The sequence below is a fragment of the Harpia harpyja genome, chromosome 23, assembly GCF_026419915.1.
Source record: "Harpia harpyja isolate bHarHar1 chromosome 23, bHarHar1 primary haplotype, whole genome shotgun sequence".
NCBI lineage: Eukaryota > Metazoa > Chordata > Aves > Accipitriformes > Accipitridae > Harpia > Harpia harpyja.
Window position 1 is genome coordinate 14,343,231 of NC_068962.1, and position 14,855 is coordinate 14,358,085.

The window sequence follows — 14,855 nt, forward strand, 5'->3', positions numbered from 1 at the left end:
GAACTCTTACCTCCTTCCCCATTATTTTTCAGCAGACGGCAGCGTACTGTAAATCCCTAATTGTGTATGTAAGTAACAATGATCTACCTGTAGGGCATTTCCTGGGGATTAATGGCCAGCTGGGAAGAATCTGATGGCCTGAGGTGCAGCCAGAGGCTATTAAACATACTTGATCATTTAACCCCTCGAACGCTGCTGCGCATATGCTGTGGGGTAGGACACATTATCAGATGCTTCCCCCTCTACCAGACAAATCGTTCTGAGTCAACAAAGAGTTGGGGCTGGTACTTTAAAGAAATGCTACTGCATCTCCCACAGCAGCACTGAAGCTGTGACAGAGCAGAATAAAGATCTACTGAAAATGCCCTGTGCCATACTCATTATTGCTATTATAAAATTAAAATGCTGGGTAGGGGAATAAGTACAGTTACACAGCAGTAAATAGGGAATAACACCATTAAAGACAACACAGTTTCACTGCACTGAGATCAGAATCACCCACTGCTGATTTGCTTGGGTGATATTATATTTTTGTAATTTGTAGTATGTGTGCCTAGCTGTCACAGTCACAGGTCCTGTTTATGCTGGGATCTGTGCCCAGAGTAAAAGCCTGGTCCTTGCCCCAGAGAGTTCACAGTGCAGTTTTAAGAATCCTTTGCTGAACATCTCTAAATAATTAGTTCACTGTAATCTACGTTGGCCATTTCAGTTTACCTGAATTATCTTACAGCATTCTACCTAGCTGATAATCATCATTACCTTTTAGAGTAAAATGCAACCAGCAGTAAGTTTGCTTCATGGAGCTTTGAATAGCTGGAATGTTAAAGAGCTTATTAAAGAACAAATTGCCAACAGAAAATTGTATTCCCCACTATCGCATATCTTAGGGAAAAAAAAAAGAAAACCACTATGAAATAGCAATGCATAAAAAAGGAAGATTTACTTTCCTAATGCCTGAGTTTAGGGGGGGCGGAAGGCCATGTAATTAAACTTTTAATGTTTCTACGGGAATATTTAGATCTGAAGTTAGCACAGGAGACAACAAGCTAAATTCTGATCCCGGCTGACATCATTTGAAATCCTCAGCATCGCCACTGAACTCAGTGTAATCACTCTGGATTTGTACAGGTGATAATTGGGTAATAATCTGGTCCCTATATACATGGGTTTCCTACATGACATTTCAGAAAACTTATAAAAGCTCTTTTACAGTAAGATTAAAGACCCTGGGGTACCTCTATTTCGCAAGCCAAAGCCCAGATTTTTTCTGGACTCAGAACTTAGCTGGCATAAATTCAGCCTCAGAGCAAATGTCTATAGCCATGTTATGAACTTGGTAAATGACAGGGAAGTTAAGGGTGAATAGTGTTGTTGCCATTACAAGCGAAGAGAAGGGAAACTGCAGGATTTACTGTGGAATGATTTTAATCATTTTTCAAAAGGAGACTGCTTTAAACTCATTACTTTTTAAATTCCACCGAATTTTATCATCTTAACGCCAAAGGCATTCTTGCAAACAAAAAATAATAGTCAGTTCTGGTTTTGCTATATTTGAGCCTCGGTAGAATTATTATCAATTTTAGGGTCAGCTCTGCCATAACAACATAATTCTATGTTTATACAGCCAGAGGTAAAGTTCCTGCTGTTTGCTATGGCGTACCCATGGATCTTAGCTCCTTTGGTTTCAGCTAACGATCAAGCTCATAATTGTAAGGGCCTTGTTGTGGCTGTGTGCTTTGTAGCCATATACAGAGCTTCAGCCCAGGCCTGGGACTGTACGAAAAGGTCAAAAGGGAAGAAAAGCTGTTTGCATTCTTCCACGCTCTGCCTACGCAGGGACCGGTCAGGTCGTTGTCTCTGCATCCACACACTGGACCTGTCCACTGGGCCACGATGAAGATGAGCTCTTCTCTCCCCTCATTGCCTGCCTCGAATGAATGGAGCTCTCTCTCCCGGAGATGTCGCAGGTACCGTCATGCAGCAAACTTCCCCAAATCTCCTGGCTATGGCAGGGTGCTGTGCTGTGCTGTGTCCTCACTGCAAGCTATGGCTGCTGTGTCACCATAAAGCCATCCATTTCCTCAGCGTGGGGACTGCGAACCTCCTTATAACTGTTCTTTCTTTCAGAGCTTTTTACCTCCTTGGGGAGACGTAATAAAGTCAGTGAATTATTCAATTTATTTTATTTCAGAGGTTCTTTTTTATCTCCTCAGAGTTGTATTATATTTGAGGTAAGAAGCTGCTGCTGAGAGACCTACACTTTGACTATCTGACCTGGTGTTTACATACTGGAGAAACTGTTAGAGGTTATACAGCCCCAGTCTCTCCTAGTGGTTTTATCCTATAGTATTTCAGACAGTTATTGTTAAAACCTACAAAATTGCAGTTACTGCAATAGAATTGAAAGAGTTAGTAGACTGGAAAATGGAGAGCAGCTAGCTCACCCAAAAAGAGAAGCAGAAATATTGTGTGTTTTCATTTTGCCAGTTTGTTTTCTGTTTGTGGGGGTTTTTTTCTTTCTAATTTTCCTAATGAACCTACACCAGCTGTCTGAATACTACAGAGGCTCAAAGAAAATTGCAATTTCCCTACTATATACTGACCTGATACTGTGTTTTAAGTCTAGTCAGTGTGGGAAATGGTAATTGAAATCACCATAAATTAATTGCTCTGTTTTCAGGCAGTACAGAGAAAAATTAGTATTGCGTATAACAGAATGCAGAACAACTCATGAAAAAAGGTGCAGGTGTGTGTACTAAGTGACCCCTATCTTTCTCTTTTGTCAGGAGAATGAGTCATTAGCAAAGAAAATTTACATTCTTACATCAGTTCTCATGGCTATGTTGTGCTTCACCAGCCATCTTAGACATAGATCCTGATGCCACAGATACTTACACATATGCTTAATTTTGCTCACAGGAATGGTTCTGAGTGGCTTCAATGGGGCCATTCCAGGAACATACTTTTTCTGTGGAAGAGTATACAATGGTGTATCAGAGCTTGCCAGATTGGGCCCACAATTATAATCCGTGATTTTGAGTCACTAAGCAGAGAAGACAGTTTCAACCTACCTCGCCTTACCTAGAGAAGCCCTGATCAGCAAAAAAAGATGCTTACATAGGGAAATGAGAACATAGGGAACTGAGACAGTGTTTCCATTGCTGTCCTCTGTATGACACACAAAAAACTTACTTATATTCTGAAGAAAGCACTCATGAAGAGTAATTTTTTGGATGTTCTGACCCACCATGCATACTTCGGGCTCTGCTTGCCATCTGTGGCCGTTTCTCGCTCTGCCTCATACCCACTTGGAAGAAGGTTACGGCTGTTCAGTTCCACCATCTTCTGCCAGGCAGATACTGCAATTTCAGAGATCTGCCCTGTGATTTCCTTCAATAAAAGCCAGTGGAAATGCAAGATGAATTCAGACAGAGAAGTAAGCTACATGTATAAATTAACTTGATTCATCATAATAAGACTGACAGAGAACTGCTAAAATTGGCCTCCTCAAACCAGCAATTAAAGATTTATTCTATGCGCAAATACACTTATTAAAGTATTATGCAAAGTATCCACATTTTACTGATTATCATGATAGATTATATTACAAATGTTTAGGCTAAAATACCCACCACAGACACAAAGACTGGATTAGTTAATCATATTGCTGGACTTGTATAGATTAATCTCCTGCCATGGTTTTATTTGGAAGTGTAAGGCTAAATTTCCATATCAAAACTTTAATTTTCCAAAGCACAACAATTAGCTGTGAAACATGGAGGAAAATCATATCCCTCCCTTTTTCTTTACCCTGTCTTTTTTCACATCTGTGTCTGAACAAAAAAAAAAAAAAGAAAAAAGAAAAAAGTTAAATACTTCATCAATTCAGGACAAATGTGTAGATTTTCATGAAAAATATATAGTAGGTTAAGACAAAAGCTTTAATCAGATGAGATCTGAAATAGGACACTCCAGGTCAGAGGGATATTTTGAATAAATAAATGGTTGAATAAATTGTAATAATGGAGAAGAGGTAGAGGGAAGAAATGAAATAAGGGAGAAAAAGAGAGAGAGGTATTAAAAACCTCCTTATTTTAGCCATGACTTTACCATTATAAAGTAATCCCACTGGCTCCTACGCAGCGTGGATGGTCCCATTGCCATTTCGTTGTTGGCTTCCATTCCTGGGATGGTACTGAATGGTCCTCCTCCTCTGGAGGACCATGGAGGGGCCTGGGGTCATTACTCACTCACAAACTAGCCCCAAAACTAGTGCTGCACAGGTGTGTACCAGTTTGTTGGGTTGGACGTTTGAAGAATAAGCTTGGTTTCGGTCCTCGGTTCTCCCACGTTGCACTGTTTGGGATGCGCGGGAGGAAGCAGGACCAGGTGAGCAGCTCTTACTCAGGGCAGCCAAAGAGACGCAGTGACTTCTTGGGGCTCTCTCCATGCAAGATGAGGCCTCAAACTCCAAATATGGAAAAAGCTCAAGTAAAAAGAGACCTCCCATTCAATTGCGCGATCTTGTTCCAAAAGTAGATAGGATCTTATTAGGCTGTGCACAAATTACATATTTGCATTCAGCTGTTTAACATCCATAGGGGTCTTGGATCTGGCAGTGAATGGTGAACGGTGTTTTCTTAGCTTGCGGCGATGTCTCTGCCTAACGTTTTGTGGTATTTCCTCTGAAGTGCTAACAATTAATATCCAGTTGTTTGTTTGTTTGGGGTTTTTTTGCTAGCACTTTTGAATCTGTGAAATAAATGGAACTTGAGCCATGAATACAGTCAACAAAACAGGAACACATGCTGTTTGTTGTTTTCGTTAGCACTCTGATCACTTATTGGGATTTAGCACAACCGATGATCTTCGGTTGCATTTCTTAAGATGATAACTTTTACACTACAGTCTGCAAGTACTTTTCTGGTAACCCTCCTTCCTTAAAACAGACACCGTACAAATGCAGTGGGGAAAGCTTTTGTGTCTATTCTTTTAGTCTAAACTGTTTCTCCTTTATTATATATCCCTTTCCCTTCTGCGCTCCTTTTACAGCCACTATTTTCAAGAATAATAGAGTTTTTAAAACTTGAGGGGTTGGTTTGTTTATTTGGGTTTTTTTAACCTATTTCTAATAGATCATCATTTCTTTCCTGGACTGAAATAAAAGATATGGAGATTGAGAGGTCTCATTCTGCAGCTCGCAGGTATAAATTAGCAATTAAAGCACACTAGTTTTAAAGCAGGGTAAATTATATGAGAGATAAGCCCATAAAAGGAAGGAAAAGGATTCTTTTCAGAAAGAGTTACACCCATTTAGGTACCAAATAAAGCAGTAGATTTGCAGAAAAGAAAACACATTTGATGCAATTTTCTTCTGAGACCTATACCAGACAAAATTGCTGCACAGAGTTGGTTTTAGAGTTTTGTTTGTTAATGCCACATGTACTTCATTTCCTGGTAATTAAAAATTGTATCATATATTGAATTCATACTAGTAGCACACGGAACAATAATAAAAAGTAACTAAATTTCATCAAGGTAATAAATGAGAAGTTCTAGTCTGGATCATATCAAAACTTCCAAAATTTACTTTGTATAGATTAGGGAAGGTATTGTTGTTGGCTTGGGCTTTGGAACAGGTGGAGTGTTTCGATTTTTTTTTCAGAAAGGCTGTCTTTGCATCTAAATGGAAACCACTTCCAACTACCAAACATTTCAGTGCAAGCTGCATTGTCTTCTGAAAGGCATTTCATGCTTTATATTTTGAAAAATTCTATTTGAGATGTTTACTCCCAGGTACTGCACCTACAGCCAGCCAGCAACAGAGGCAGTACAAAAACGGATGGAGTCCTGAGAAAAGGCACGCTCTTAGTCTGTTTGCCTGCTTCATTTGCTGGGCTGTGGGTGAGCTTGCTCTACACACAGCCTAACCTGGGCAAGTATAAGCCAGGTCTATCCCAAAAGCTGAACGCTCACTTTAGCAGAGTGCTCTGCTCAAACTAATGTGCTTTGTCATGGAGCTATGGTCTCAGCAGAAAATGACAGCTAGGTCTGTGGGCATCTTGTGGTAGATGAATGATGTTACTGAAATTCAGTAATTTATTAGAAAAATGAAATGGGAATACTTCATACTGCTATTCAACCCTCAGCCTGCTCTTCATCAATTCGGTATTTTAGCTTTAAAAATGCCTAATGAAGGAAAAGATTAGGGAAACAGTGAATCATTACCCCTGCTCTGCTGAGTAGGGCTTTAGAAGAAGGAAGTATCACTGACTGTACCTTAATAAAGCAAGAGCAAAACAATTTTCCATCTTTCTAAAACTATTAAGAATACATGCTGGTACTTCTGTAATTTTTATTATTTAGATTTAGCACTGTAGGAGCACCTGGTGACATTAAAGGTCAGAATCCCCCAGTGCTCTGCATTGTACCAAATACATTGCAGGAGTCAGTCCTTTCCTTGAGTGGCAGCCTAAGTAGTCTCAACAAGACAAGAATGTAAGGGGAAAACAGACATTGAAGGGACTTGTCCACACTCACAGAAGTTAGGAGGTCTATGGCAGAACCAAGAAACTCTCAAGTCTCCAGGCTGTTGATGCTGTACCTTTTTAAAATTCTTCATATACTATTTTGTATATTCTTTATAACCTTCTGGGTTTGCCTCAAGCTTTAAAGAAAAAGCCTTGCAAGTAAGAGGGTTAAAGCCGATGGAGTCTCACTCTACACATGGCTCCATCAGCTCCTACTGTTTCCATGGACACACTAGTTAACCCTTTGACTTTTTCTTGATGGTGTCTTATTAGAAGGTTATTTCAGAAGAAACTGGAAAGGTGACAGGGGAGGAAAGTTGGTACTAGAGAAGTACAGGTTCTGTGAAATCCAGTGGAGACTACTGATTTTATATGGGGTATTTATGCCCCCAAGAAATAGATAGAATTTCTTTTATCTAAATATTTTCATCATTTACCTTTCATCTTTATTTTATTCTACCAGAGTATTTGATACGAGTGTTTGAGCTCTCAATTAGCTGTGTAAAATGAGAGATTATCTTGTCATCTCATTTTTAATCTCTTTTGATTCTGTAAATTGCAAGGCAAAAGAAGTAGTACCTGAAGAAAGCTCCTGGCAGTGGCTGCAGCCTTTTATGGCCCATGTTCACAGCTATACCCAGTCTCTGATTTCTTCACTGTCATCATTTACAGCATCAAAGGGACAGTTAGCTCGCTTCTGCTCTGTTAAAAAAATCAAAGCAAGTTCATTAAATTATATATACATGTACTTGACAGTTTGTTTTAGATGTCTTACTTTAATACCCAGTGGAAAGTAGCTTGCTTTGGTATAATTAGCGTTTAACATGTTCCAAAAAATGAAAAGGATATGTTTTTATAAAGTTATTTTTTGCATCTGAGACTGAAATGTTGTCTCATTCCCCAAGTGGGGAAAAAAATGAACCCTTCACATCACTTTGCAAAACAAATAAAATTGCACTAACACCTACTTCATTCCTATAGAGCAAGAGATGATTTGATTTATGAGACCTTCAATCAATAGCCTTCCAGGAGGACACACAACTCGTTGCTCTACTTTGAAGAGCCTTTGGGAGTAAAGGGAAAGTGGAAATAATTGAAGGGTCCCTGTGGTCAAAAATAAATGGAGGTACTTCTGCTGAAGACAAAACAATGTTAGGAGCTCCTTCTGAGCCTTTAGTTTGAGCACACTAAAGTAAAAAAATCTGAGTCTCAGACAAACCAAACTGCAGTCCTGAGTGCCTCAAGTCTCATGTGAGTATGGGCTTTGAAATGAAAACATGGCTCAAGACGTAAACATAAAATATGGGGTTTTTTACAAAAGAAGGGCAAACCACCACCATGGATCTGGACATCTCGACTTAGTTACTCTGATGGTATATCCTTTTATTAAATCACAGATTTTTCTGGCTACTATAAGTATTCATATCTGATTTAAACTTCTTGAAAAAAAGTAATAATTTTCTATTAAATATTATAACAGGAATATTTCAGATCCTATTGCCTGACTTCTGCAAAGAAATAATTCATGTCCAGTTCTTGTAGCGGCATCGTAAAACTCTAATATTTGGCCATCTAGTTTCAAATTTAAAATGACACCTCAGAATGATTCATCTCTCAGATAAAAAGTTACTTTTCTTCAAGAAGAAAAAATACTTGCGTAGAGGTCAGTACCTAAAATAATTGTGTTGGCACATTAGGATCAAAGACTGAGATTTTAAGTATATTTATAGGGCAATAATATCACAACAATGACACCTGGATGTATTGTAATTATCTTTTGTCAGAGCTTTTTCCTTCCTTGAGCCACCTACCCTCCTTGTTGCTATTTCTTGCCTGTAATATTTACTTCCCATGGCAGTCTGAGGAAACCCTCTCAGGAATCCAGCCTGACCAAGGCCCTGTGTAGCAGCTTGTAGGAAAAGAAGAAATAAAAGGACAAGTGTTGGGATATGAATACATGTCTAAGAACCAGAACAGTTCACAAATGTAACAAGACTGTGACTTTTTGTTGGAGTTACACCCCATCCAGGAGCAAAAGTAAAAAGTATGGTAGGAAAGCTAAACTTGATGTATGGGGAAAAGGCTCTAGGAAGAAATGATAGGGGACTTTTTATGTTATAAAGACAGATTGCAGGAGCTGAAGCACTGCAGGTGATATTATCTGATTGTTTGAAAACTGATTTTCTAAGTACTTGAAAATCTACATTATAATTGATATTATGTTCAGAAATGCTGTGGTTTGTAAGAGTCCGAGAGGGTTAATGGTCTAAGCTAAAAGTCTTAAGCAGTTTACTCCCAAGGTACAATACAAAAACCTTAACCTATTCCCTACCTCCAACTGGGAACGTGTATCTCATAACCTATTGATTACTCTGCTCCTTCCCCACCATCGTCCTAATTCCTCTTCACCCATTCTGGCCACATCAATTGTAGTGAGCCAACTGACCAGGACACAGCCTCAAGCACTGCCCTGCAAATGCCGGTATCATTTTGCTGTTAAGGACACTTCTTGGCACAGCTTTCACAAGCGCTTTCCTGAAACCAGTACTTTCCCAGACAAAGGATATTACTGGCCCCTAACTGTTCCTAGCAAGCAGTTTGGATGAGATCTCCCTGTTATAGGGAAAGAGAATTTAGCAGTATGATACTGATTATGGCACTTGCACTTAGGGCCCAGGAAAAAGTCCTGGACCAATTTGCTCAGTTGCTGTCTCAACAGGCCAGAAAAAGAGTGAAGCTGATGACACTGAATGATGAGATAAGGGAGTCCCAAACAGCTTCCATGGGCTCCACTCTTTCCCCCAAGACACCTTCTCTCTGCTGACATTTTTGCCAAAATAAGGAATGATCACAACAGGAAAACTTCATTTCACTTGTCAAAACAAGCAGTGTTTTACACCCTGCACAATGCCTATTTAAACAGTGAATAACAGTGTTTAACACTCCAACAGCACATCAATGCACACCTCTACTGAACAAAAATCAGAAAGTACAGGGCAACAGGGCAGCCTTGCACCATAGGTGAACCCATGGCCAACATCAATTGCTTCACTTTATCCCTTTGAATGAAAGCATCAAGTGGCGTATGAAGAACTGGGAGACCATGTCCTCATTAAGCAGCAAAGATCAGTGGGTGACATCTGATTTCTGACTGCATATATGCAGTATATATATCTGACATCTGACTGCGTATATGCAGTATAAGCAGAAATTGTCCCTCTACTCTATGGGCTCCTTTGGAATACTGTCCATTTTTCTCTGCCCTGCCTTCCCCTCAGCTGGATCTCCACAGCTGGAGCGGGCTCTTTGCTCTTCTCCTGGAACACCTCAGGATGGAAACTTGGTTTTGCATTGCTTTGTGAGCCGCGATGAGTTGTTGCAAGCAATTCTGTCATCAGCCAGGGGCAGAGGGAGACAGGAAAGGTATTTCTAAGAGTGTCCCCTGACTGTATATGTTGTTGCTCAGCAACTTACGGTAGGTCTCTGAAGTCTTGAAATAGCACTCTAAGCACCGGGAGGTGGACCTTCTCCTCAGCCTTACCTCTGATTCAACACAACTTCAGAGCAAGGAACTCCCCCACCATTTAGGGCTACGGGGCGGAGGGTCCACATCAGTGAGCATCCCTTGCCAAGCAGCCAGCGGCAAGGAAGCTCGGGTCTCAGCTTTGTTGGGAATCTCAGCTACTGAGACAGGACAGTCTAGTGGTGAAATGCGAGAGATCGAGTCAATGAAGAGGCACAAAGTCACACTGGGTCAGTCACAGCTTCAGCCCCCTCCTTCCTCACAAACACACCAGGTTTGGGCACCTATACAGCTCTCTAGTTAAAATAACAGTGGTTTAATGCAACAGAGTTTACAGGAAACTGAAATATGCCTTAATAGGCTGGTTATGTGTACTCTGGGGACCTTGGATAATTAGGATTTCCTAAGAAAGCAAGGCAGCAGGATAATTGCATGACTCTTAATGGAACATTGGCCAAGAAGAATTGACCTTGACTATTTTTTAAGACTCTTTTCAGCTAGAGCTGGAAATTATTTCTCACTGCAGTTTCAACGTAAAACCAAGTCTATTTGTATTGACTATGAATATTTGTCAACACAAATTTTGGGATGGGTAGAAAACTGTATTTCATCTCTTACAAATCTCAAACACAGAAGATGAACGTTAAATCTGAAACAACCAACAGTTTGAACAGAGACACATGTAAGAGGTTTTGAGTTTTAGTAAATCAGGTTGTTTACTGATTTATACTCTTAATTTTTTATTATTGGAACTCATTAGTAGTAAGAATACTGTCATTTAACAGTGTTGTTTTTGAATAACAATGGAAACAGTTCTTTAAAAAAGGCAATTTTTTTTCTGCTGTTCCACTGCCTACAACTGCAGTCATAGTTATTGCACATAATCAATATTGACCAGTTAAGCAAAAGATTTATTGCATGATAAATTAACATCCTTACCACAGTAACAGTCTTTTTGCCTAGTTCTAAAATGTCTGAATTAATTCATGTCCTTTGGGAAACAACATTTTTAAAATTTACTGTACCTGTTGCTTACAGATCAATAAACATTGCAGTAATGTATATGATTGCTGATTGTGACTGATATAATTTTAACCACTGTGATAAATATGAAATATAGTCACCATAAGAATAATGAAAATGTAATGAATGCAGGCTGGCTTGTAATAAAGGAAGGATAGTAAATGCCAGAAGAGTATTCCTATTAGATGTCAAAAACAGTGTCATATAAAGGAGACAAAGTTAAATGCTTTAGCATTACTGTAATTTCAATTCAGAAAATGAAATGAGATTGCTAACAGCAGCTACTGCTGGAGGGTAGAAGACGGTTAATTAATTTAAGCTAGCTAACAGTGATCTCAGAAGTTCACCTGGGGTCCAGTCTTGTTCCCACTGAAGACAGTGACAGCAAGATCAAGCTTTGATGAGGTTCCTGATATCAGTGTGATGTTATCTCAGTTCTAAGAAAGCAAAGTATCAAAGCCATAGGAAATGTAGCCATCTCCAAAGCCTGTGCTTTTCTCATAGCTAGCCGGAGCATGTAGGAATTATTCGCATTACCGCAGTGTTAGTTACTACTATGTAAAAGCATCTTCATCAAAATGACATTGTTATTGTAAATGGGATTTTTGACTAATTGAATTTCCTCAAATAGCTTTGTTTCCATGGAAATGCATTACTTTTAACAAAATGAAAAGTTCTAAAAGCAGAAAAGCGCTCTCAGACATCCCTGCGTGTCCCAGTTCTCCATCAGCCACAAAGCAGTTCGCCGGCAAGACGGACTGCGGTGCCCGTGGGAAATAGAGCGGAGAGCCCAGGCTGAGGGGGCCAGGAGAGCAGTGGGCACCTGAGCCACTGCAGCTGTAGTTCCCAGGACGTGGTTTTCCAGGACTTAGGTGTGGGCACTGGTGGTGGTTGCTTGCAGTGGGAAGGAGTTGGTTTGGGTGGGGTTTTGGTTTGTTTGGGGGTTTTTTGCTGAAGCATTGACATTTTGTATGGAAACACATTGATCAAGGGAAAGAAATACAATTTTATAATTGTAGCTATAGTTTTCTGGTCCCTTTTAGTAGAGCGTGTATCTACCACCACAGTGCTGGGAGGGATTCTCCGCCACTGACTTGGGGTCCACACCACCTCAGGGACTCAGCAAGAAATCCTCTTGAGTTTAATGAAGAACATTATTCAAAATGATTACTATCAATCTTCTGCTGGAAGACAGTCCACAAAGTCATTGCTCTGAATGCTAGAATATTTAGGATATTTTCACTTCCAACTTACCTCTCTTTAAAACTGTTCATTCCTGGTTTTAAACAGCTTTTCCTGTTCCCTGCTCCTTGCCTTCGTCCTGAAGTAGTAACACTAACATCCTCTGCTTAGTGGTTTAAACACCCAAGACCTTTTAGTCTCCCTTAGCAAAGGTTTCTTCATTCCTCTGATGATCCCAATAGCTCTTCTCTGCATTTGCCCCAGTCTGAGTTTATTCCTCATACATTTTTCTCAGGTAGGACAATGCCCAAACCAGCATATGTTACTAATTCATAGTTATCTTGAGATCAACTGCTTCCCATTGCACCTTTCCCTCCAAGCTTTCTTTCCAACTCACACGCTCTCTGCTTACTGCACAGGTTTTCTTACTACCCCCTTAGCAAAACCCCCCTTGTTCTCTTTATATCTGTGCATCATTTAATTTCTGTTAAACCATATCTCAGAGTCATGAAGCTTGTCATATGTCACATCTGTCTCTACATATGAAAGATGTCTCTGAACTTCACACCATCAACAAATTTCATCAGCACACTGACACTTCTGGTGCAAGGGCATTTCTGAAAAAATTATAACTCAATTCCACAAAGAACTTTTGAATTACTCCACTGGTAATTTCCTACAAACCTGACAGTTTTTCTGTCAATGCAACTTGTTCTCACCTTCTTTTAGCCAGTTCATTTAATGTGTTACAGTTCTCCTAGTAACCCCCATCTTCACCCTCTTAACTCATAATTTCCCATGTGCCGCTATGTCGAGTGTTTTCCTAAAGTCCAAAAGAGATGCGATCTACCGCATTTTCTTTGTCTAGAAAAACAGCTCTCATCAAAAGAGATCTATCAAGAAAATCTGGCATATCGTCTCCTTGATAAACCTCAATGGCATTTTTCCATTTACCACTGTGTTGCAATTCCTCCCATTTCTTCCCATTTCCTAAATAGGACTGCATGCATTTGTTGCTCCCTAGTCATGTACCCTACCTGTCCTTACTGAACTTGTTGGCTAAAAATGTTTGGTAGCAAATCTGTGATTTGATACAATTTTATTATCAAATAATGTATTGACTATTTTTTAGGAATATAGAGTTAACCTTTTTTTCCTTTTTTCTGTTGAGTGCTTGGGGGAGAACAGGGTAAATCCATTAGTACCACTAAAGTCAAGGTTTTTCCTTCTCCAGTGGCTCAACCTTTATTTATTATTCATTATTTCTTAGTGAAAGAGGGATTGTTAAAGGATTGTGCTAGACTAATTAATAAAATAGGATCATATTAACTTGTTCTGCTTTGGGATCTAAGTTGAGAATTGGGGCTGAGACTTGGAATTACTTTAGCTAAAATTGAGTGACTTTTACAAATTCAGGTAGGAAAAAAAAAGTGAAAATCCAATGCCACTTTTCAGTAGGTCTGCCAGTTTGAGATTGCAGTGCCTAAAAATATTCCTTGTTTAGTGGCATGCCTTTAACCCTGGCGATGAGCTCTCTTCACCTCCTTTCATGGAATGTCTGATTTAGAATAGGACAAACAGGTGTTTTGACCAGTAACTTAATGCTGGTGTTTCATTATTTCTATTTTAGAAAAAGCATTTTCAGTCCTGATGGATTCAAGAGGTCCCAGGGGCCCTGAACAGCTCTCATCTTCTTTGCTTCCTCAAAGACTTATTCTTACTTAGTGCTCCTGCTTGTGCTGAGCATCTGAACTCCACAAGTCTCACCTCCCTAATTGTCAGAGCAGAACTAACAGAAATGAAGCTGTTTTATGAATTTTGACAATTTTAGTTACATGGCTGTGCGTCCTTCAGCTGGGAAATACAGATTGTTCACTTTCTGAAAAGCAAAATTGAAATCTATGCTACACCCAGCTCTGCAATTGAAAAGCTGGAGGGCTTTTTTGTTGAATATATTTTCCCTGAGATGCGCATAGCTTTTCCCATCTCAAAGACTCTCCTTTTGTAGGTCAGTCTGTAGTTCCAAAAATATGAGGGCTTTTTACTTTGCGGTATCTTTTTTTTATCACCCACGTGAAAGTTCATAATTTTGAACAGATCAAATGGATCAAAGGTGATCTCTGAAAGGAACATCTCTCAAGAGAAGTAGATTTAAGATCTGGTTGGAGAACTTGTTCAAAATCCTCCATCCAAAAGCTCTAGGGTAATATTCCAACAAATTCTGTCACAAATCAATAATTCTGATTCTTTTCAGAGTCATTAGCTCTGGGGTGCAGTGGACATTTTGCATGGTATGGGTACACTAATTCCTGTTTCTATAGCATTATATGACTCCCTACTCCACAAGTAGTTTCCTGCCAACAACTTTTTTTTTTTAATTTCTCTGGTAAAAACATCTTTCCCCTTATATCATATGACAGTTTTCTAATGGATGTATAGTTTTCCTAGGGCCATCTCAAAAGTAAGATAGATACTTTCATATTTTATATATTCTGCTTTCCATAATACTTTAGTAATCTAGCTCCTTCACTTTATTTACAGGTTTTGTTACATACTCCTAAACTTTGAATAGACTGTGAATACATATAATTGCATTA